General features: G+C 57.6%; 1 protein-coding gene across 1 annotated transcript in view; it reads right to left on the reverse strand.

The window, feature by feature from the left end:
* The window catches only part of LOC144792763 (septin-2), a 329,710-nt gene that overhangs the window by 204,386 nt on the left and 100,068 nt on the right, over positions 1 to 25,256 (reverse strand). The gene's annotated exons all lie outside the window — the stretch shown is intronic.

Here is a 25,256-nt window from a genome sequence, read left to right on the forward strand (position 1 = left end):
CTGGGAGGACCAGCCGGATCAACCAGCAGCCCTACAAGAGTATCTGACCTCCGGACAACGGTTCTGGGAGGACCCGTCGCATCCACCAGCAGCCCTCCAAGAGTGTCCGACCTCAGGACCATCACTCTGGGAGGACCCATCGGATCCACCAGCAACCCCTCCAAGAGTGTCCGACCTCAGGACCACCACTCTGGGAGGACCCGTCAGATCCACCAGCAACCCCTCCAAGAGTGTCCGACCTCAGGACCACCACTCTGGGAGGACCTGTCGGATCCGCCAGCAGCCCTACAAGAGTGTCCGACCTCAGGGGACCCGTCGGATCCGCCAGCAGCCCTCCAAGAGTGTCCGACCTCAGGACCACCACTCTGGGAAGACCAGTCGGATCAACCAGCAGCCCTACAAGAGTGTCCGACCTCAGGACCACCACTCTGGGAGGACCCATCGGATCCACCAGCAACCCCTCAGAGAGTGTCCAACCTCAGGACCATCACTCTGGGAGGACCCATCGGATCCACCAGCAACCCCTCCAAGAGTGTCTAACCTCAGGACCACCGCTCTGGGAGGACCCATCGGATCCACCAGCAACCCCTCAAAAAGTGTCCGACCTCAGGACCATCACTCTGGGAGAAGCCGTCGGATCCACCAGCAGCCCTACAAGAGTGTCCGACCTCAGGGGACCCGTCGGATCCCCCAGCAGCCCTCCAAGAGTGTCCGACCTCAGGACCATCACTCTGGGAGGACCCGTCGGATCCACCAGCAGTCCTCCAAGAGTGTCCGACCTCAGGACCACCACTCTGGGAGGACCAGCCGGGTCCACCAGCAGCCCTCCAAGAGTGTCCGATCTCAGGACCACCACTCTGGGAGGACCCGCCGGGTCCACCAGCAGCCCACCAAGAGTGTCCGACCTCAGGACCATGGCTCTGGGAGAACCCCTCGGATCCACCAGCAGCCCTCCAAGAGTGTCCGACCTCAGGACCACCACTCTGGGAGGACCCGCCAGGTCCACCAGCAGCCCTCCAAGAGTGTCCGACCTCAGGACAACGGCTCTGGGAGGACCCGTCTGATCCACCAGCAGCCCTCCAAGAGTGTCCGACCTCAGGACCATCACTCTGGGAGGACCCGTCGGCTCCACCAGCAGCGGTCCAAGAGTGTCCGACCTCAGGACCACCACTCTGGGAGGACCAGTCGGATCCACCAGCAGCCCTCCAAGAGTGTCCGACCTCAGGACCACGGCTCTGGGAGGACCTGTCGGATCCACCAGCAGCCCTCCAAGAGTGTCCGACCTCAGGACAACGGCTCTGGGAGGACCCGTCTGATCCACCAGCAGCCCTCCAAGAGTGTCCGACCTCAGGACCATCACTCTGGGAGGACCCGTCGGCTCCACCAGCAGCGGTCCAAGAGTGTCCGACCTCAGGATCACCACTCTGGGAGGACCAGCCGGGTCCACCAGCAGCCCTCCAAGAGTGTCCGACCTCAGGACCACCACTCTGGGAGGACCAGCCGGGTCCACCAGCAGCCCTCCAAGAGTGTCCGACCTCAGGACCACGGCTCTGGGAGGACCCGTCGGATCCACCAGAAGCCCTCCAAGAGTGTCCGACCTCAGGACCACCACTCTGGGACGACCCGCCGGGTCCACCAGCAGCCCTCCAAGAGTGTCCGACCTCAGGACCACCACTCTGGGAGGACCCATCGGATCCACCAGCAACCCCTCCAAGAGTGTCCGACCTCAGGACCACCACTCTGGGAGGACCCATCGGATCCACCAGCAACCCCTCCAAGAGTGTTCGACCTCAGGACCACCACTCTGGGAGGACCCATCGGATCCACCAGCAACCCCTCCAAGAGTGTCGACCTCAGGACCACCACTCTGGGATGTCCCATCGGATCCACCAGCAACCCCTCCAAGAGTGTCCGACCTCAGGACCACCACTCTGGGAGGACCCATCAGATCCACCAGCAACCCCTCCAAGAGTGTCCGACCTCAGGACCACCACTCTGGGAGGACCCGCCGGATCCACCAGCAGCCCTACAAGAGTGTCCGACCTCAGGGGGACCCGTCGGATCCGCCAGCAGCCCTCCAAGATTGTCCGACCTCAGGACCACCACTCTGGGAGGACCAGCCGGATCAACCAGCAGCCCTACAAGAGTGTCCGACCTCAGGACAACCGCTCTGGGAGGACCCGTCAGATCCACCAGCAGCCCTCCAAGAGTGTCCGACCTCAGGACCACCACTCTGGGAGGACCCGTCAGATCCACCAGCAACCCCTCCAAGAGTGTCCGACCTCAGGACCACCACTCTGGGAGGACCCATCGGATCCACCAGCAACCCCTCCGAGAGTGTCCAACCTCAGGACCATCACTCTGGGAGGACCCATCGGATCCACCAGCAACCCCTCCAAGAGTGTCCGACCTCAGGACCACGGCTCTGGGAGGACCCGTCAGATCCACCAGCAACCCCTCCAAGAGTGTCCGACCTCAGGACCACCACTCTGGGAGGACCCGTCGGATCCACCAGCAGCCCATCCAAGAGTGTCCGACTTCAGGACCAGCACTCTAGGAGGACCCGTCAGATCCACCAGCAACCCCTCCAAGAGTGTCCAACCTCAGGACCACCACTCTGGGAGGACCCGTCAGATCCACCAGCAACCCCTCCAAGAGTGTCCGACCTCAGGACCATCACTCTGGGAGGACCCGTCGGATCCACCAGCAGCCCTCCAAGAGTGTCCGACCTCAGGACCACCACCACTCTGGGTGGAGCCGTCGGATCCACAAGCAGCCCTACAAGAGTGTCCGACCTCAGGGGACCCGTCTGATCCACCAGCAGCCCTACAAGAGTATCTGACCTCCGGACAACGGCTCTGGGAGGACCCGTCGCATCCACCAGCAGCCCTCCAAGAGTGTCCGACCTCAGGACCACCACTCTGGGAGGACCAGCCGGATCAACCAGCAGCCCTACAAGAGTATCTGACCTCAGGACCACCACTCTGGGAGGACCCATCGGATCCACCAGCAACCCCTCCAAGAGTGTAGACCTCAGGACCACCACTCTGGGAGCACCCATCGGATCCACCAGCAACCCCTCCAAGAGTGTCCGACCTCAGGACCACCACTCTGGGAGGACCCGTCAGATCCACCAGCAACCCCTCCAAGAGTGTCCAACCTCAGGACCACCACTCTGGGAGGACCCGTCAGATCCACCAGCAACCCCTCCAAGAGTGTCCAACCTCAGGACCACCACTCTGGGAGGACCCGTCAGATCCACCAGCAACCCCTCCAAGAGTGTCCGACCTCAGGACCACGGCTCTGGAGGACCCGCCGGATCCACCAGCAGCCCTACAAGAGTGTCCGACCTCAGGGGACCCGTCGGATCCGCCAGCAGCCCTCTAAGAGTGTCCGACCTCAGGACCACCACTCTGGGAGGACCAGCCGGATCAACCAGCAGCCCTACAAGAGTGTCCGACCTCAGGACAACCGCTCTGGGAGGACCCGTCAGATCCACCAGCAGCCCTCCAAGAGTGTCCGACCTCAGGACCACCACTCTGGGAGGACCCGTCAGATCCACCAGCAACCCCTCCAAGAGTGTCCGACCTCAGGACCACCACTCTGGGAGGACCCATCGGATCCACCAGCAACCCCTCCGAGAGTGTCCAACCTCAGGACCATCACTCTGGGAGGACCCATCGGATCCACCAGCAACCCCTCCAAGAGTGTCCGACCTCAGGACCACGGCTCTGGGAGGACCCGTCAGATCCACCAGCAACCCCTCCAAGAGTGTCCGACCTCAGGACCACCACTCTGGGAGGACCCGTCGGATCCACCAGCAGCCCCTCCAAGAGTGTCCGACCTCAGGACCACCACTCTACGAGGACCCGTCAGATCCACCAGCAACCCCTCCAAGAGTGTCCAACCTCAGGACCACCACTCTGGGAGGACCTGTCAGATCCACCAGCAACCCCTCCAAGAGTGTCCGACCTCAGGACCATCACTCTGGGAGGACCCGTCGGATCCACCAGCAGCCATCCAAGAGTGTCCGACCTCAGGACCACCACCACTCTGGGTGGAGCCGTCGGATCCACAAGCAGCCCTACAAGAGTGTCCGACCTCAGGGGACCCGTCTGATCCACCAGCAGCCCTCCAAGAGTGTCCGACCTCAGGACCACCACTCTGGGAGGACCAGCCGGATCAACCAGCCGCCCTACAAGAGTATCTGACCTCCGGACAACGGCTCTGGGAGGACCCGTCGCATCCACCAGCAGCCCTCCAAGAGTGTCCGACCTCAGGACCACCACCACCACTCTGGGAGGAGCTGTCGGATCCACCAGCAGCCCTCCAAGAGTGTCCGACCTCAGGACCACCACCACTCTGGGTGGAGCCGTCGGATCCACAAGCAGCCCTACAAGAGTGTCCGACCTCAGGGGACCCGTCTGATATCCACCAGCAGCCCTCCAAGAGTGTCCGACCTCAGGACCACCACTCTGGGAGGACCCATCGGATCCACCAGCAACCCCTCCGAGAGTGTCCAACCTCAGGACCATCACTCTGGGAGGACCCATTGGATCCACCAGCAACCCCTCCAAGAGTGTTCGACCTCAGGACCACCACTCTGGGAGGACCCGTCAGATCCACCAGCAACCCCTCCAAGAGTGTCCGACCTCAGGAACATCACTCTGGGAGGACCTGTCGGATCCACCAGCAGCCCTACAAGAGTGTCCGACCTCAGGGGACCCGTCGGATCCGCCAGCAGCCCTCCAAGAGTGTCCGACCTCAGGACCACCACTCTGGGAGGACCAGCCGGATCAACCAGCAGCCCTACAAGAGTGTCCGACCTCAGGACCACCACTCTGGGAGGACCCATCGGATCCACCAGCAACCCCTCAGAGAGTGTCCAACCTCAGGACCATCACTCTGGGAGGACCCATCAGATCCACCAGCAACCCCTCCAAGAGTGTCTAACCTCAGGACCACCGCTCTGGGAGGACCCGTCGGATCCACCAGCAGCCCCTCCAAGAGTGTCCGACCTCAGGACCATCACTCTGGGAAAAGCCGTCGGATCCACCAGCAGCCCTACAAGAGTGTCCGACCTCAGGGGACCCGTCGGATCCCCCAGCAGCCCTCCAAGAGTGTCCGACCTCAGGACCACCACTCTGGGAGGACCCATCGGATCCACCAGCAACCCCTCAGAGAGTGTCCAACCTCAGGACCATCACTCTGGGAGGACCCATCAGATCCACCAGCAACCCCTCCAAGAGTGTCCGACCTCAGGACCACCACTCTGGGAGGACCAGCCGGATCAACCAGCAGCCCTACAAGAGTGTCCGACCTCAGGACCACCACTCTGGGAGGACCCATCGGATCCACCAGCAACCCCTCAGAGAGTGTCCAACCTCAGGACCATCACTCTGGGAGGACCCATCAGATCCACCAGCAACCCCTCCAAGAGTGTCTAACCTCAGGACCACCGCTCTGGGAGGACCCATCGGATCCACCAGCAACCCCTCCAAAAGTGTCCGACCTCAGGACCACCGCTCTGGGAGGACCCGTCGGATCCACCAGCAGCCCCTCCAAGAGTGTCCGACCTCAGGACCATCACTCTGGGAAAAGCCGTCGGATCCACCAGCAGCCCTACAAGAGTGTCCGACCTCAGGGGACCCGTCGGATCCCCCAGCAGCCCTCTAAGAGTGTCCGACCTCAGGACCACCACTCTGGGAGGACCAGCCGGGTCCCCCAGCAGGCCTCCAAGAGTGTCCGATCTCATGACCACGGCTCTGGGAGAACCCCTCGGATCCACCAGCAGCCCTCCAAGAGTGTCTGACCTCAGGACCACCACTCTGGGAGGATCCATCGGATCCACCAGCAACCCCTCCGAGAGTGTCCAACCTCAGGACCATCACTCTGGGAGGACCCGTTGGATCCACCAGCAGCCCCTCCAAGAGTGTCCGACCTCAGGACCACCACTCTAGGAGGACCCGTCAGATCCACCAGCAACCCCTCCAAGAGTGTCCAACCTCAGGACCACCACTCTGGGAGGACCCGTCAGATCCACCAGCAACCCCTCCAAGAGTGTCCGACCTCAGGACCATCACTCTGGGAGGACCCATCGGATCCACCAGCAACCCCTCCAAGAGTGCCCGACCTCAGGACCACGGCTCTGGGAGGACCCGTCAGATCCACCAGCAACCCCTCCAAGAGTGTCCGACCTCAGGACCACCACTCTGGGAGGACCCGTCGGATCCACCAGCAGCCCCTCCAAGAGTGTCCGATCTCAGGACCAACACTCTGGGAGGACCCGTCAGATCCACCAGCAACCCCTCCAAGAGTGTCCGAGCTCAGGACCACCACTCTGGGAGGACCCGTCGGATCCACCAGCAGCCCCTCCAAGAGTGTCCGACCTCAGGACCACCACCACTCTGGGTGGAGCCGTCGGATCCACAAGCAGCCCTACAAGAGTGTCCGACCTCAGGGGACCCGTCTGATCCACCAGCAGCCCTCCAAGAGTGTCCGACCTCAGGACCACCACTCTGGGAGGACCAGCCGGATCAACCAGCAGCCCTACAAGAGTATCTGACCTCCGGACAACGGCTCTGGGAGGACCCGTCGCATCCACCAGCAGCCCTCCAAGAGTGTCCGACCTCAGGACCACCACCACCACTCTGGGAGGAGCTGTCGGATCCACCAGCAACCCCTCCAAGAGTGTCCGACCTCAGGACCACCACTCTGGGAGGACCCATCGGATCCACCAGCAACCCCTCCGAGAGTGTCCAACCTCAGGACCATCACTCTGGGAGGACCCATCGGATCCACCAGCAACCCCTCCAAGAGTGTCCGACCTCAGGACCACCACTCTGGGAGGACCCATCAGATCCACCAGCAACCCCTCCAAGAGTGTCCAACCTCAGGACCACCACTCTGGGAGGACCCGTCAGATCCACCAGCAACCCCTCCAAGAGTGTCCGACCTCAGGAACATCACTCTGGGAGGACCTGTCGGATCCACCAGCAGCCCTACAAGAGTGTCCGACCTCAGGGGACCCGTCGGATCCGCCAGCAGCCCTCCAAGAGTGTCCGACCTCAGGACCACCACTCTGGGAGGACCAGCCGGATCAACCAGCAGCCCTACAAGAGTGTCCGACCTCAGGACCACCACTCTGGGAGGACCCATCGGATCCACCAGCAACCCCTCAGAGAGTGTCCAACCTCAGGACCATCACTCTGGGAGGACCCATCGGATCCACCAGCAACCCCTCCAAAAGTGTCCGACCTCAGGACCACCGCTCTGGGAGGACCCGTCGGATCCACCAGCAGCCCCGCCAAGAGTGTCCGACCTCAGGACCATCACTCTGGGAGAAGCCGTCGGATCCACCAGCAGCCCTACAAGAGTGTCCGACCTCAGGGGACCCGTCGGATCCCCCAGCAGCCCTCCAAGAGTGTCCGACCTCAGGACCATCACTCTGGGAGGACCCGTCAGATCCACCAGCGGCCCTCCAAGAGTGTCCGACGTCGGGACCACGGCCACGGGAGGACCCGTCGGATCCACCAGCAGTCCTCCAAGAGTGTCCGACCTCAGGACCACCACTCTGGGAGGACCAGCCGGGTCCACCAGCAGCCCTCCAAGAGTGTCCGATCTCAGGACCACCACTCTGGGAGGACCCGCCGGGTCCACCAGCAGCCCTCCAAGAGTGTCCGACCTCAGGACCACGGCTCTGGGAGGACCCGTCGGATCCACCAGAAGCCCTCCAAGAGTGTCCGACCTCAGGACCACCACTCTGGGAGGACCCGCCGGGTCCACCAGCAGCCCTCCAAGAGTGTCCGACCTCAGGACAACGGCTCTGGGAGGACCCGTCGGATCCACCAGCAGCCCTCCAAGAGTGTCCGACCTCAGGACCATCACTCTGGGAGGACCCGTCGGCTCCACCAGCAGCGGTCCAAGAGTGTCCGACCTCAGGACCACCACTCTGGGAGGACCAGTCGGATCCACCAGCAGCCCTCCAAGAGTGTCCGACCTCAGGACCACGGCTCTGGGAGGACCTGTCGGATCCGCCAGCAGCCCTCCAAGAGTGTCCGACCTCAGGACCACGGCTCTGGGAGGACCGAGACCGCAGACCTGGGGCTGAAGCAAAGATGGGTTTAAAAAACCTGGATTTATGACCCCGCTGATCTGCAAGTCATGACCAGCCTGGTCACTGTGCCACGCTGGCGTTTCCCCAGTAAGCCACGGACAGGTGTGGGGGCACTTTTACTGGCCCCAACATGCCCCATTCTAGTTGCGTCCTCCTGCAGAGGGGCAGGTTTGGACGCTTCACCAGAGCCGATTCTGCTCACCACTTGAGCCTTGTTGGGAGCCGACTATCAAACTGTTCTCCCTACTTGCAGGCGCTCTGAAGCTACTGAAAGGCAACTCATCTGGCTACACAAAACCTTTCAATAAATACATTGCCTACTTTTTTCATGAGTATCACCTTCTATGACGCCTAGCCCAGGTGGTCGGCTTGTGTTTACGCGGTCCACGCTTTCCCCAGATAGAGACCCTGAGGCGGAGATGGATGAAGCGAGCTGGCTGGGGTTGGATAGTTGGGACAAGCATTGGTATCACCTTCTATGACGCCTAGCCCAGGTGGTCCGCATGGGTTTACGCGGTCCACGCTTTCCCAGATAGAGTCTGTGAGGCCCAGATGGATGAAGCGAGCTGGCTGGGATTGGATAGTTGGACAAGCATTAATATATCCATTGATCACGCCTAGCCCAGGTGGTCCGCATGTGTTAACGAGGTCCATGCTTTCTCTAAATAGAGTCTGTGAGGCTCAGACGGATGAAGTGAGCTGCTGGGATTGGATAGTTGGACACGCATTAATATATCCATTGATAACGCCTAGTACAGGTGGTCCGAATGAGTTTACGCGGTCCATGCTTTCCTTAGATAGAGTCTGTGAGGCTCAGACGGATGAAGTGAGCTGGCTGGGATTGGATAGTTGGACAAGCATTAATAGATCCATTGATAACGCCTAGCCCAGGTGGTCGGCTTGTGTTTACGCGGTCTATGCGTTCCCCAAATAGGGACCCCGAGGTCGGAGATGGATGAAGCGAGCTGGCTGGGGTTGGATAGTTGGGACAAGCATTGGTATCACCTTCTATGACGCCTAGCCCAGGTGGTCGGTATGTGTTTACGCGGTCCACGCTTTCCCAGATAGAGTCTGAGGCCCAGATGGATGAAGGGAGCTGGCTGGGATTGGATAGTTGGGCAAGCATTAATATATCCACTGATAACGCCTAGTACAGGTGGACCACATGTGTTTACGAGGTCCACGCTTTCTCTAAATAGAGTCTGAGAGGCTCAGACGGATGAAGTGAGCTGCTGGGATTGGATAGTTGGACAAGCATTAATATATCCATTGATAACGCCTAGTACAGGTGGTCGGTATGTGTTTACGCGGTCCATGCTTTCTCTAGATAGAGTCTGTGAGGCTCAGACGAATAAAGTGAGCTGCTGGGATGGGATAGTTGGACAAGCATTAATATATCCATTGATAACGCCTAGTACAGGTGTTCGGTATGTGTTTACGCGGTCCATGCTTTCTCTAGATAGAGTCTGTGAGGCTCAGACGAATGAAGTGAGCTGCTGGGATTGGATAGTTGGACAAGCATTAATGAACAAGTTACTTACCTTCGGTAACGATATATCTGTAAGAAACAGTAGTTAGTATTAGATTCCTTACCTTAGAATATCCCCAGGCGTCAGTCTGGATCCGGAAACTTTTGCGTAGCAGTACCCCTGCGCGTCGGTAGGCGTCGTCTGCAGGCGTCCCCTGCGGCTCCGCGTCCGTCGTCGGCGTCGTGCGCCGTGATGACGTCGCTGGAGTATATAGACGCCGCCTCCGCGCGCTGACGTCAGTTCTTTGTACATAGCTTTTCCGCGCCAGAACACGCAGAGCCATGTGAGAACCAACACTGGTGCCATTTGAAACTAGGGCCCTGAAAGGGATGTCCTTAACCCTAGGTATCAGTTTGCAGAACGGGGAGGATGGGCGGGGCGGTAAGGAATCTAATACTAACTACTGTTTCTTACAGATATATCGTTACCGAAGGGAAGTAACTTGTTCATCTGAAAGAAACAGGTTAGTATTAGATTCCTTACCTTAGAATAGATACCCCAGCAATACCAACCCCGGTGGTGGGTCTGCGAACCAATACAATCCTACACCAGAAAGTCCTGGAGGACCGAACGGCCAAAGAAGCCATCCCTCCGGACTTGACTGTCCAGGCAGTAGTGCCTCGCAAAGGTGTGCAGCGAGGCCCACGTAGCCGCCTGGCAAATGTCCTGCAAAGGGACTCCCCGGCCCAGGGCAGTAGTAGCCGCCGTGGCCCGAGTGGAATGGGCCCTCAGCCCAACAGGAGGCTCCTTCCGAGCCAAAGAGTAGCACGCTTTGATGCACAGAACGACCCACCGAGAGATGGTCCGTTTATGTACCGCCCGTCCCTTCTTCGCACCCACGTAGCCAACAAACAGTTGGTCATCCACCCGGAACTGGCGTGTGCGATCCATATAAAATGAAAGCGCACGTTTTGGGTCCAGACGATGGAGCCGCTCTTCATCCTTTGAAGGATGCGGAGGCGGGAAGAAGGAGGGTAAGGTGATGCACTGCCCGATGTGAAAAGGAGAGACTACTTTGGGCAGGAAAGAAGGTCTAGTTATCAGAACCACCTTGTCTGGATGAATTGACATGAAAGGAGGTTTGACAGAAAGAGCCTGGAGCTCACTCACTCTCCTGGCAGAGGTGATGGCAACCAGGAAGGCCGTCTTTAAAGTCAGGAGACGGAGAGGACAGGAATGAAGTGGCTCAAAGGGAGCGCACATCAAGAAGGTCAGAACCAGGTTCAAGTCCCACTGAGGCATCACGAACGGAACAGGTGGATACATGTGCGTGATGCCCTTCAAGAATCTCGTTACAATAGGGGACTTGAACAGAGAAGGTTGATCAGGCAGCCTTAGAAAGGCCGAAAGGGCAGAAAGGTAGCCCTTGATAGTGCCCAGAGCAGAGCCCTGCTGGGCAAGAGAGAGAAGAAAGAGGAGAACCTCGGAAAGAGGGGCAGAGAGAGGGTCCACAGCCTTTGCTGTGCACCATGCCACAAATCTGTTCCACCGGCAGGCGTATACCGACTTTGTGGAGGGACGCCTGGCTGCCAGAATCACATCACAAACCTCAGGAGGCAAGTCAAATGGCCTCAACTGTCGCCGCTCAATCTCCACGCATGGAGGTGGAGACTGGACAGGTTCGGGTGGAGGACCGTCCCCTGCTGCTGCGACAAAAGGTCCTCCCGAAGGGGCAGGCGGATCGAGGGACCGACTGACATGCTGAGTAGCTCGGGATACCAGTACCTTCGAGCCCAGTCCGGAGCCACAAGGATAACTTGGGCCCGGTCGCGCCTGATCTTCTTCAGCACTCTGGGCAGAAGTGGTATAGGCGGAAAGGCGTACAACAGACCGCAGCTCCACTCGCGCCGAAAGGCGTCGCCGTGCGAGTGCCGTCTTGGAAACTCCAACGCGCAGAACTGATGACATTGCGCGTTCTCTTCTGTGGCGAATAGATCTAACCAAGGCTCTCCCCATTGCAGAAAGAGGCCTTTCGCCACGTCCGAGTTCAGACGCCATTCGTGATCCACTGAGCACCGACGGCTGAGTTCGTCCGCCCTGGCGTTCAGAGAACCTGCCAGGTGTTAAACCGTCAGAGTCACGCCCTGACGTTCCAGCCATTGCCAGAGACGCAGAGCCTCCTGGCAAAGGGTCCACGACCCCACTCCGCCCTGCTTGTTGCAGTACCACATGGCAGTGGTGTTGTCCGTGAACACCTGCACTACACTCCCGTTGACAAAGGGGAGGAATGCCTTCAGTGCTAGGCGAATCGCCCGCAGCTCCAACATGTTGATGTGGAGCCGGGATTCCGCCGGAGACCAGAGACCTCTGATCTCCGCCTCTCCCAAGTGGCCTCCCCAGCCCTGGAGGGACGCGTCCGTCACAACCACGTGCTCCGGTTGGGGAAGGGAGAGGCATCTGCCTCTGACCCAATCGCGGTCCGTAAGCCACCACTGCAACTGGCTCGCAGTGCCCTCCGAGATCAGGACATGGTCGGATAGGTTGCCTTGATGCTGGGCCCACTGAAACTTCAGGTCCCACTGCAGAGCCCGCATCCGCCACCGGGCGTGATGCACCAGAAGGATGCAGGAAGCCATCAGCCCCAGTAGCCGCAGCGTCAACCTGACCGAAACCCGGGATAACGGCTGGAAGATGGGAATCAAAGCCTGTATATCCCGGATCCGCCGTTCCGGAGGATAAACCCGAAACTGCGCCGAGTCGAGAACAGCTCCGATGAAAAGGAGCTTTTGAGAGGGACACAGGTGTGATTTCGGCACATTGATGGGAAACCCCAGCTCGTGCAGGAGGTCTGCCGTCATCTGAAGGTGGTGGACGACTGTCTGGGGCGAGCCCGCCTTCAACAACCAGTCGTCGAGGTAGGGGAAGACTGAAACCCATAACCGGCGCAGATGAGCTGCGACCACCGCCATCACTTTTGTGAACACCCGTGGGGCGCTTGTAAGGCCGAATGGGAGCACGATAAACTGAAAGTGCTTGTGGCCTACCGTGAACCGCAGGTAACGCCGGTGGGCCGGCAGGACGGGGATGTGAAAGTACGCATCCTGCAAGTCCAACGCCACCATCCAGTCTTGTGGGTCTAGAGCAGCCAAGACCTGAGCCAAAGTCAACATCTTGAACTTCTCCTTCCGGAGGAAGCCGTTGACGTTCCGTAGATCCAAGATAGGACGGAGGCCCCCCTTGTGTTTCTTGGGTACCAGAAAGTAGTGGGAATAGCAACCACGCCCTACTTCTGGCCCAGGAACGCGCTCGATGGCCCCCTTGGCCAAGAGGGCCGTAACTTCCTCCTGCAGAAGTGTCAAGTGGTCCCCCGACACACGGTGGTTCTGCGGTGGCATGGCTGGAGGAGAGGTCTCGAAGGGGAGGGAGTAGCCCCTTCGGACGAGCTGCAGCACCCACTTGTCCGATGTGATAGAGCGCCAGCGGGAGTGTTGATGGCGAACCCTGCCACCCACTGGCGTCACATGGGCTTGAAAGCACGGACTAGGAGGATTTGGAGGCTGATGGTGTGGGGGGAGGTGTGGTCTGACCTCGCCGTTGTCCCCAACCACCTCCACGGCGGAATCCACGGCCGCCACCGCGTTAAGTGTTCTGCGGTGCGTGGCTGGCAGCACGTGTGGGACCGCCCCTTCCGTGGCCACGAAAGGAGCGAAACGAACCCGTTTGCTGGCGCTGGGTCGAGAGACCCAAGGACTTGGCCGTGACCCTGGAGTCCTTGAAGCGCTCCAGCGCGTGGTCCGCCTTGTCGCCAAACAGGCGACTGCCATCGAACGGCATGTCCATCAAAGTATTTTGGACATCTGCCGAAAAGTTGCCGGATCTCAGCCAGGCGTGGCGACGAATCGCCACCGTCGTGGACATCGCTCTGCCCAGCGAGTCGGTCGTATCAAGACCACACCTGATGGAGTATCTTGCTGCATCTCGGCCTTCAATCATAGCCTTGCCGAGCTTTGCCCGTACCTCCTGCGGGCATTCTGGCAGCAACTCCGCGACCTTATCGCACAGAGAGTGGGTGTAGCGGCCCAAGAGGCATGCGGTGTTGCAAGACCGCAGTCCCAGACTCAGGGACGAGAAGACCTTCTTTCCATATTGGTCGTACCTCTTGGATTCCCGGTCGGGCGGGGCCGACGGGAATGCGGTCTGGGAGGTCGAGGCCTGGATCACCAGACTCTCAGGGGTGGGATGGGTGGACAGGAACTTGGGGTCGTCCGGACACGGACGGTGGCGTCTGGCCACGTTCCTATCAACAGGCGAACCTGAAGCGGGCCTGGACCACGTGCCCAAAAGAACGTCTGTCAAGGCTTCGTTGAACGGCAGCAGAGGCTCCTGTGGGCATGACTGCGGTTTGAAGACCTCAGTGAGGATGTTAGGCCTCACGACCGCGACGGGGAGGTCAAGGTGTAAGGCCTTGGCAGCCCTCATCAACACCACTGAATAAGCAGCCCCAGCCTCCGAAGCCACAGTAGGAGGCGAGACAAAACCAGGGTTAGGAGAGTCGTCTAGACCACTGGCGTCACCCAAATCACCTGTCCAGTCCACATTGTACTGACTCACGTGACAGAGGGTCCTCAGACCCCTCCCAAACCTCTCCGTATTCTACATCTTCCCCATATTCGGAGTCAACAATGTAGACCGGCTCTTCGGGGTCCACAGGCCCCATCGGCGTCGGACTCTGCGTCGGGCGACGCCGGTCCGACTCCGCGTCCGGAGTCGGAGAGGTCATGGGGACTGCGCCGCCCGGAGCCGGCCCCGGAGCACCGACGCCGCGCGGGGGCAACCCTGATGGAATCGGCGCCGGAGAGGCCGGGAGACCAGCCGGCGTCGACCCTGAAGGTCCCTGCGGCGCCGGGGTCGGAGCCGTCGGCAGCGTCGGAGCCGGAGCACCCGACGGCGTCGAGGCAGGAACACCCGAACCTCTAGGACCCCCGGACGGGAGCACAGGGCCCGAAGGCGCCGTAGGCCCCGTCGGAGGAGACAGTGCCCTCATGGCCATAAGGAACTCCTCTATCTCCTCACGCGACGCGCCTTGCCCAGGGACCGCAGGGTATGGAGCAGGCCGCGCCGGCGACTCAAGCGGAGCCGCGGGGGTGGGGCCACCCGAACCCCCGGCCGCATCACGCGCGTCGGTGGTACGATGATGACGCCCCGACTTCTTGTGTCTCCTACCTGAGGAACCAGAGGAATGGCGACGACTTCCGGAGCGCTCGTGATGGCTCCGCGACCGCTCCCTCGACCGCTCCCTCGACCTCCGGCCGGACCAGGACCGCTCTCGACGTGGGTCCGACACCCGCAGTTCGAGTAGCTTGCGGGACCGCTCCCGCCTAGCTTTACTCGTCAGGGCCCGGCAATCGACACAGTCGTCCACGGCGTGGTCGGGGCCCAGACACCGGAGGCAGAGTCGGTGATGATCCGTGACCGACATGGTGCGGTCACAACCGTCACAGTTCTTAAAACCGGGCATCCTACCGGCACCGTAACAAGTATTATCAAGATTCAAAAACGTTGGTCAAAGACCGGAGTACTGCACTTCTCGGATCTGCGCTAACTGGCGCGGAAAAAAGAAGAACAGACGTCAGCGCGCGGAGGCGGCGTCTATATACTCCAGCGACGTCATCACGGCGCACGACGCCGACGACGGACGCGGAGCCGCAGGGGACGCCTGCAGACGACGCCTACCGACGCGCAGGGGTACTGCTACGCAAAAGTTTCCGGATCCAGACTGACGCCTGGGGATATTCTAAGGTAATGAATCTAATACTAACCTGTTTCTTTCAGATATATCCATTGATAACGCCTAGCCCAGGTGGTCGGCTTGTGTTTACGTGGTCCATGCTTTCTCTAGATAGAGTCTGTGAGGCTCAGACGAATGAAGTGAGCTGCTGGGATGGGATAGTTGGACAAGCATTAATATATCCATTGATAACGCCTAGTACAGGTGGTCGGGTATGTGTTTACGCGGTCCATGCTTTCTCTAGATAGAGTCTGTGAGGCCCAGACGGATGAAGCGAGGTGGCTGGGATTGGATAGTTGGACAGGACAAGCCTGGGAGCAGAGACCCGCAGCGCACGTCTCTGGGGTCCACAGCAACAATCTGCCCACTGGACCACAGCTCCGCTGACTTGCTGTCTCTTTATTCATCTCCACCGTCCTATAACCCAATTACCACCGTGGTGGGGCCCACTCTGGACATGCCCAGGGTCACAGGATGAGTGTTAGGAGGCCACAGGCGGCTTTGGCTTGCGAAGGCGCCGAGTCTCCAGCCGAGGGGGGACCATGGAGGAGCCAATGTCCTGGAGCAGTGGGCCGTGCCCCCAGACACAACTATTGTGCCTTATAAGCGCCTGCAGGCCGGCTCCAGGCCCCAGCCGTGCATGGCATGGGCCCCTGCACACAGGCTGTGCCCCGTGATTGACAGTTCAAAGCGCGGCTGCGGTTATGAACCGAGCAGGCTCCCAGCTATGTACAGGGAGATTAGCCGGAGGCTTTCTTTGATGCTTACACACGCTGCTCTTGAGACTGCACGGTTAAAAAGAAATAATGAACTGAGGGGGGCTCTGAACAACAACACTACAGTCACAGCGGCCCCCCACCACAGGACGCTTCAGGTCAGGGCTGCCATGTGGACTCTGGAGCGAGGACATGGCCTTTCCAGCTCTGGGCTTTCCTTTCACGGACCCTTGTTCCAAGTCTGATCTTACGATGGGTTCAAGCGAACTAAAGCTTCACATCCGAGACTGCACTGGTGGACAACTGGCAGGGAAGGGCTGGAAGCAAGGTGCCCTGGGGGGCGCGGGGGAAGCAAGGGTGCATGGGGGGCGCGGGGAAGCAAGGTGCCCTTGGGGGGCGTGGGGGAAGCAAGGTGCCCTTGGGGGGCGTGGGGAAAGCAAGGTGCCTTGGGGGCGCGGGGGAAGCAAGGTGCCTTGGGGGCGCGGGGGAAGCAAGGGGGCACGGGGGAAGCATGGGGGCCTACTGTAACCTCTCTTTAGTAAGGGTCTGAGCTCTAAAGACACTGCTCTTCTGAACTTGGACAACTTGAAAGCGCCTTGCTCAACACCTCTCCATTGCACTTTCTTCCACGCTCAGAACGACACAAAACTGTTAAACATCCCACAGCGCCCTGGAACTCAAACACTTGTCGAAGCAAACCACCTCCGCAAACAAACACATATTTTCCTGACAAAGGAGCTTTCAACAGAAGAAGGGAGAACTTGGTTTCACGTATTGAATGAGGCACTAGTTTTATTTTAACCACACACCACGTGACATGTTTTTACCTCTAAAAGCCAGTTTTACTTTTAAATTAAAGACTAAATGCATTCTGTACCTACATTCCCCAAAGCCGTTACAAGGAGCATGAAAGGACACGGGAACATCCTTTCAAAGACGGGGCCAGGGAAGGCGGGAACATGCCGTCTGAGGCCTTACTGGGGTCCAGTTGTGGGCGGTCAGACTCGGAGGCGTGGATTTTAAACCTCCACGCCGACCTGTGCACGTTGACCATGTACTGCATCTCAGTGTTGTAAGTTCTGAAGAAATGAGGAGCGCCTGGACACCAGGTCAGTAGCAGAAAGCACTACACGAGAATCCAACACTTGCATCCAAGCCTCTGGCTCCTGTGTGAGGCGAGAGTTCAGCTTCCTTGTGTGTCAGGGGGGAGCGGTAGGCCTGGTGGACCCCCACAACTCACAACAATGGGGCCACACGTGCATCCTTAATGTGTTACACACGTGTACAGTGAGCAGAGGGGACAGCAATCCACCCGGTGCGAGAGGTGGACATATCACTCAACTAAAGGCGCAGCTGGTGTCAACACCCCCACAGTGGGAGGGGCCTGGTGCGCGTCTGCTTCCGGGAAGCACCTGCCAGATGGACATTGTTAAGACCCATCACCAGGGGCCGGATGTCCTCTGCGGCCTTCCGCGCGCGTGTTCAAGGGCTCATCGCGTGGAACAAAGGACGAGCCGCCACCCTTTCCAAAGGACTGAAGGCTGCAAAACGGACCCGGAGAGGGGGGCCTAGAAGCAGCAAACAGGGGGGGGGGGGGCACATTGGGACTCGGGACCCCGGTGCACTGCGCCCCTTTCACTGACCCATTTTGGCGTTGTACACACTGCATCTCCAGGGTTCAAAGGACCCCTGTGTGAAGGGGCTGACACAGTCCGAGGGGATGGAGGGGCGAAGGCTCGGTGTCGGAGCTGGGTCCGAGAGGGGGTCAGAGCGAGCCCCCCTCAGACTCAAATCTCGAGATTAAGAGGCCCACACTGAATAAATACCTCCTCGCCCATCCGAGCAGCGAGGCCTACAGAAACGACACCGATGAAAACAGCGCGCGTCAAAACAGCGAGGCAGAGCGCGGCGGGGCGTGAAGTGCAGAGTGCGGGTCACAAGCAGGGGCGCAACTAGGTCTTAATTTCGGGGGGGGGCTAACATGGCAAATGAAGGGGCGTGGCTAATGTTAATCAATGGGGCGGGGCTAAAATGTCAGATAAACGGGATCGATTAATGCTCAGGTCAAGTGGAGAAAACATGCAACCCTAAAATTACCCCCTCGCAACCCAAAACCCATTACCACCCTGAACCCTGAAATCATCCACCTAGAACCCCAAACCCACGCCGATCCCTAAAATTACACCCTTACCCCCCAAAACCCATACCCACCCTGAACCCTAAAATTACCTCTGGCTCCCCAAAACCCATACCCGCACTGATCCCTAAAATTACACCCTTGCCCCCCCAAATCCATTACCACCCTGAACCCCAAAATTACCCCCAGGCACCCCAAAACCCATACCCACCCTGAACCCTAAAATTACCCCCTGGCACCCCAAAACCCATTACCACTCTGGACCCTAAAATCACCCCCTTGAAGCCCAGAAACTCATACCCGTGCTGATCCCTAAAATTACACCCTTGCCCCCCAAACCCATACCCACATTGAACCTTAAAATTACCCCTGGCACCCTAAAACCCATACCCATGCTGAACATTAAATTCTCCCCCTGGCACCCCAAAACCCTGTGGCGTCACTGGGGTTGGTGTCACCCGGTGCGGGTAACTCATGGTGTCACCCCCTCACGACTTACCGCATGGACCACCTCTGTCAGAAATGTACGGCGCTAGGTACTGTCTTACTCCCTCTAGCTCCTTCTCTCTGTCTAGCTCCCTCTCTCTGTCTTACTCCCTCTAGCTCCCTCTGGTTCCCTCTCTCTCTGTCTTACTCCCTCTAGCTCCCTCTCTCTCTCTCTTACTCCCTCTAGCCCCCTCTCTCTTACTCCCTCTAGCTCCCTCTCTCTCTCTTACTCCCTCTAGCTCCCTCTCTCTGTCTAGCTCCCTCTAGCTCCCTCTCTCTCTGTCTTACTCCCTCTAGCTCCCTCTCTCTGTCTAGCTCCCTCTAGCTCCCTCTCTCTCTGTATTACTCCCTCTAGCTCCCTCTCTCTGTCTTACTCCCTCTAGCTCCCTCTAGCTCCCTCTCTCTGTCTAGCTCCCTCTAGCTCCCTCTCTCTGTCTTACTCCCTCTGTCTCCCTCTCTCTCTGTCTTACTCCCTCTAGCTCCCTCTCTCTGTCTAGCTCCCTCTAGCTCCCTCTCTCTCTGTCTTACTCCCTCTAGCTCACTCTCTCTGTCTAGCTCCCTCTAGCTCCCTCTCTCTCTGTATTACTCCCTCTAGCTCCCCTCTCTCTGTCTTACTCCCTCTAGCTCCCTCTCTCTGTCTAGCTCCCTCTAGCTCCCGCTCTCTGTCTTATTCCCTCTGTCTCCCTCTCTCACTGTCTTACTCCCTCTAGCTCCCTCTCTCTGTCTAGCTCCCTCTAGCTCCCTCTCTCTCTGTCTTACTCCCTCTAGCCCCCTCTCTCTGTCTAGCTCCCTCTCTCTGTCTTACTCCCTCTAGCGCCCTCTCTCTCTGTCTAGCTCCCTCTCCCTCTCTGTCTTGCTCCCTCTAGCTCCCTCTGTCTCCCTCTCTCTCTGTCTTAGTCCCTCTAGCTCCCTCTCTTCCGGTCTTTCTCACTCTAGCTCTCTCGCTCTCTGTCTTACTCCCTCTAGCTCCCTCTCTCTTTCTGTCTTACTCCTTTATCTCCCTCTCTCTCTGTCTTGCTCTGTCTAGCGCCCTCTCTCTGTATTACTCCCTCTAGCTCCCTCTGTCTCCCTCCCTCTCTTACTCCATCTGTCTTCCCTGGATTTGTATAAACAAGAGTGCGATCAACAGGTTGCACTGTAGTGAAAAGCAAGCTGAAATTTGGAACTGGTTCACTGAAAAACTGAAGACTGTGCAAGATACTGAAAAATAGGAAACCATGCACCCTCAGGTGAGCTAGGCTGCTATAGAGTTGCCTTGTGAGCAAAGAAAATTGTAGTCAAGAATTGCAGATCTCCTGCGAGACGCTGGCGAGTGTGAACAGCATGAGGAACAAGCTTGCACAGGGAGCGACAGTAAAGGTGAGAGCAGATGTGAGGCTGCAGTGCAGATTGGTGTCAGCCCATGTGTTGGTGTCACCCGGTGCGGTCCGCACCCCCCGCACCCACCTAGTGACGCCACTGCCAAAACCCATACCCACCCTGAACCCTAAAACTGCCCCCCTGCTCCCCTGACACTCGAAAACCCACACCCACCCTGAAACCTAAAATGTCCCCCCCTCACAAACCCAAAACCCATACCCGCACTGAACCCTAAAATGAACCCCATGGCACCCCAAAACCCATACCCACCCTGAATCCTAAAATTGCCCCCCTGACACCCGAAAACCCATACCCACCCTGAACCCTAAAATTAACTCCATAGCACCCCAAAACCCTTAACCACCCTAAACCTTAAAATTACACCCTGGCACCCCAAAACCCATACCCACCGTGAACCCTAAAATTGCCCCCTGACACCCGAAAACCACACCCACCCTAAACTCTAAAATGTCCACCCCCTCATACCCTAAAACTCATACCTGCCCTGAACCCTAACAACCCCATGGCCCCCTAAAACCCATTACCACCCTAAACCATAAAATTACCCCCTGGCACCCCAATTCCCATACCCACCCTGAACCCTAAAATTACCCCAGGAACCCCAAAACCCATGCCCTCCCTGAACACTAAAATTACACCTGGCACCCCAAAACCCATTACCACTCTGACCCCCAAAATTACCCCTGGAACCCTAAAATTACACCCTTGCCCAACAAAATCCATACCCACCCTGAACCCTAAAATTACCCCTGGCACCCCAAAACCCATACCCACGCTGCACCCTAATATTACCCCTGGTTCCCCAAAACCCACATCCACCCTGAACGCCTAAATTACCCCCTGGCCCCCATACCAGTCCTGAACCCTAAAATTGCCCCCTGGCACACCAAAACCCATTACTACCCTAAAATTATCCCTGGCACCCTAAAACCCATACCCACTCAGAATCCTACAATTACCCCCTGGCACCCCAATTCGTAACCCACCCTGAACCCTAAAATTACCCACTAGCACCCCAAAAAATGAACACTACAAACTTACACTACATATTCATATTCGGAGGGGACTCTCCTCTTTAGAGAAAGATACATGGCCCTGTTCACCATTTATCTGGTGAGGTGCGCTGTGGATGTGAATTCCCTACAAGTGCATGGACAGCAGGGGGAATGGGATGTCCAGTGCAAGTGAAGCTTTTCATTTGTAAATTAATTCCTTCTGGCGTCATAGCCCAGGGTTTGTGGTCTGTGCACTTGTATGGAATACACATCCATACAAGTGCACAGACAGCAAACCCTGGGATATGACACCAGCAGAAATTCCTTTACAAAGGAAAAGCGTCACCTGCACTGGCCAGCCCTTTCCCCCTGCTGTGTGCATCTTCCCACTCCCACCCCATGCTGAACACATCAAGTGCTTAGGTGAAATCTCTGCCTTCAGGCAAGGATATCACCTCGGCGCTAGTAAAGGAAAACAAGAGGGGGGGGCTGGGGGTTTACTTGATACTGTTCAGAGGCTGGCTGGCTCGGGCTGCCGGGCCTCTCAGAATGCATCAATAACAATGACATTCTCAGCTCCGATGCGCAGTCATCTCAGTGCGTGTCAATTAGCCCGGGCTGAAGAAGACGACGGGGGGGGGCTGAAGCCCGGTGAGCCCAATGGGTGTTGCGCGCCTGGTCACAAGAGTCATTTTAACATTGGGGGGTTCAGTAAACCAGATACAATCAAAGTCACGAGAAGCCACACGCCGCACCGGGTCAAGTTAAGCTTCGTTATAAAGTGGATTGTAATCTCCTTAAAAGGGCCAGTAAGAGTCCATCTGACAGCAATGGTGATCCATTCCCCGGTACTCCCAGTCGGCCCTGTGGCAGGCGCGCAACACCCATTGGGCTCACCGGGCTTCAGCCCCCCCCCGTCGTCTTCTTCAGCCCGGGCTAATTGACACGCACTGAGATGACTGCGCATCGGAGCTGAGAATGTCATTGTTATTGATGCATTCTGAGAGGCCCGGCAGCCCGAGCCAGCCAGCCTCTGAACAGTATCAAGTAAACCCCCAGCCCCCCCCTCTTGTTTTCCTTTACTAGCGCCGAGGTGATATCCTTGCCTGAAGGCAGAGATTTCACCTAAGCACTTGATGTGTTCAGCATGGGGTGGGAGTGGGAAGATGCACACAGCAGGGGGAAAGGGCTGGCCAGTGCAGGTGACGCTTTTCCTTTGTAAAGGAATTTCTGCTGGTGTCATATCCCAGGGTTTGCTGTCTGTGCACTTGTATGGATGTGTATTCCATACAAGTGCACAGACCACAAACCCTGGGCTATGACGCCAGAAGGAATTAATTTACAAATGAAAAGCTTCACTTGCACTGGACATCCCATTCCCCCTGCTGTCCATGCACTTGTAGGGAATTCACATCCACAGCGCACCTCACCAGATAAATGGTGAACAGGGCCATGTATCTTTCTCTAAAGAGGAGAGTCCCCTCCGAATATGAATATGTAGTGTAAGTTTGTAGTGTTCATTTTTTGGGGTGCTAGTGGGTAATTTTAGGGTTCAGGGTGGGTTACGAATTGGGGTGCCAGGGGGTAATTGTAGGATTCTGAGTGGGTATGGGTTTTAGGGTGCCAGGGATAATTTTAGGGTAGTAATGGGTTTTGGTGTGCCAGGGGGCAATTTTAGGGTTCAGGACTGGTATGGGGGCCAGGGGGTAATTTAGGCGTTCAGGGTGGATGTGGGTTTTGGGGAACCAGGGGTAATATTAGGGTGCAGCGTGGGTATGGGTTTTGGGGTGCCAGGGGTAATTTTAGGGTTCAGGGTGGGTATGGATTTTGTTGGGCAAGGGTGTAATTTTAGGGTTCCAGGGGTAATTTTGGGGGTCAGAGTGGTAATGGGTTTTGGGGTGCCAGGTGTAATTTTAGTGTTCAGGGAGGGCATGGGTTTTGGGGTTCCTGGGGTAATTTTAGGGTTCAGGGTGGGTATGGGAATTGGGGTGCCAGGGGGTAATTTTATGGTTTAGGGTGGTAATGGGTTTTAGGGGGCCATGGGGTTGTTAGGGTTCAGGGCAGGTATGAGTTTTAGGGTATGAGGGGGTGGACATTTTAGAGTTTAGGGTGGGTGTGGTTTTCGGGTGTCAGGGGGCAATTTTAGGGTTCACGGTGGGTATGGGTTTTGGGGTGCCAGGGTGTAATTTTAAGGTTTAGGGTGGTTAAGGGTTTTGGGGTGCTATGGAGTTAATTTTAGGGTTCAGGGTGGGTATGGGTTTTCGGGTGTCAGGGGGGCAATTTTAGGATTCAGGGTGGGTATGGGTTTTGGGGTGCCATGGGGTTCATTTTAGGGTTCAGTGCGGGTATGGGTTTTGGGTTTGTGAGGGGGGGACATTTTAGGTTTCAGGGTGGGTGTGGGTTTTCGAGTGTCAGGGGAGCAGGGGGGCAGTTTTAGGGTTCAGGGTGGGTATGGGTTTTGGCAGTGGCGTCACTAGGTGGGTGCGGGGGGTGCGGACCGCACCGGGTGACACCAACACATGGGCTGACACCAATCTGCACTGCAGCCTCACATCTGCTCTCACCTTTACTGTCGCTCCCTGTGCAAGCTTGTTCCTCATGCTGTTCACACTCGCCAGCGTCTCGCAGGAGATCTGCAATTCTTGACTACAATTTTCTTTGCTCACAAGGCAACTCTATAGCAGCCTAGCTCACCTGAGGGTGCATGGTTTCCTATTTTTCAGTATCTTGCACAGTCTTCAGTTTTTCAGTGAACCAGTTCCAAATTTCAGCTTGCTTTTCACTACAGTGCAACCTGTTGATCGCACTCTTGTTTATACAAATCCAGGGAAGACAGATGGAGTAAGAGAGAGAGGGAGACAGAGGGAGCTAGAGGGAGTAATACAGAGAGAGGGCGCTAGACAGAGCAAGACAGAGAGAGAGGGAGATAAAGGAGTAAGACAGAAAGAGAGAGGGAGCTAGAGGGAGTAAGACAGAGAGCGAGAGAGCTAGAGTGAGAAAGACCGGAAGAGAGGGAGCTAGAGGGACTAAGACAGAGAGAGAGGGAGACAGAGGGAGCTAGAGGGAGCAAGACAGAGAGGGAGAGGGAGCTAGACAGAGAGAGAGGGCGCTAGAGGGAGTAAGACAGAGAGAGGGAGCTAGACAGAGAGAGGGGGCTAGAGGGAGTAAGACAGAGAGAGAGGGAGCTAGAGGGAGCTAGACAGAGAGAGGGAGCTAGAGGGAGTAAGACAGTGAGAGAGGGAGACAGAGGGAATAAGACAGAGAGCGGGAGCTAGAGGGAGCTAGACAGAGAGAGGGAGCTAGAGGGAGTAAGACAGAGAGAGGGGAGCTAGAGGGAGTAATACAGAGAGAGAGGGAGCTAGAGGGAGCTAGACAGAGAGAGTGAGCTAGAGGGAGTAAGACAGAGAGAGAGGGAGCTAGAGGGAGCTAGACAGAGAGAGGGAGCTAGAGGGAGTAAGACAGAGAGAGAGGGAGACAGAGGGAGTAAGACAGAGAGAGGGAGCTAGAGGGAGCTAGACAGAGAGAGGGAGCTAGAGGGAGCTAGAGGGAGTAAGACAGAGAGAGGGAGCTAGAGGGAGTAATACAGAGAGAGAGGGAGCTAGAGGGAGCTAGACAGAGAGAGGGAGCTAGAGGGAGTAAGACAGAGAGAGAGGGAGCTAGAGGGAGCTAGACAGAGAGAGGGAGCTAGAGGGAGTAAGAGAGAGAGAGGGAGCTAGAGGGAGTAAGAGAGAGGGGGCTAGAGGGAGTAAGAGAGAGAGAGAGGGAGCTAGAGGGAGTAAGACAGAGAGAGAGGGAACCAGAGGGAGCTAGAGGGAGTAAGACAGAGAGAGGGAGCTAGACAGAGAGAAGGAGCTAGAGGGAGTAAGACAGTACCTAGCGCCGTACATTTCTGACAGAGGTGGTCCATGCGGTAAGTCGTGAGGGGGTGACACCATGAGTTACCCGCACCGGGTGACACCAACCCCAGTGACGCCACAGGGTTTTGGGGTGCCAGGGGGAGAATTTAATGTTCAGCATGGGTATGGGTTTTAGGGTGCCAGGGGTAATTTTAAGGTTCAATGTGGGTATGGGTTTGGGGGGCAAGGGTGTAATTTTAGGGATCAGCACGGGTATGAGTTTCTGGGCTTCAAGGGGGTGATTTTAGGGTCCAGAGTGGTAATGGGTTTTGG

The sequence above is a fragment of the Lissotriton helveticus genome, chromosome 11 (genome assembly GCF_964261635.1).
Source record: "Lissotriton helveticus chromosome 11, aLisHel1.1, whole genome shotgun sequence".
Classification (NCBI taxonomy): Eukaryota; Metazoa; Chordata; class Amphibia; order Caudata; family Salamandridae; genus Lissotriton; species Lissotriton helveticus.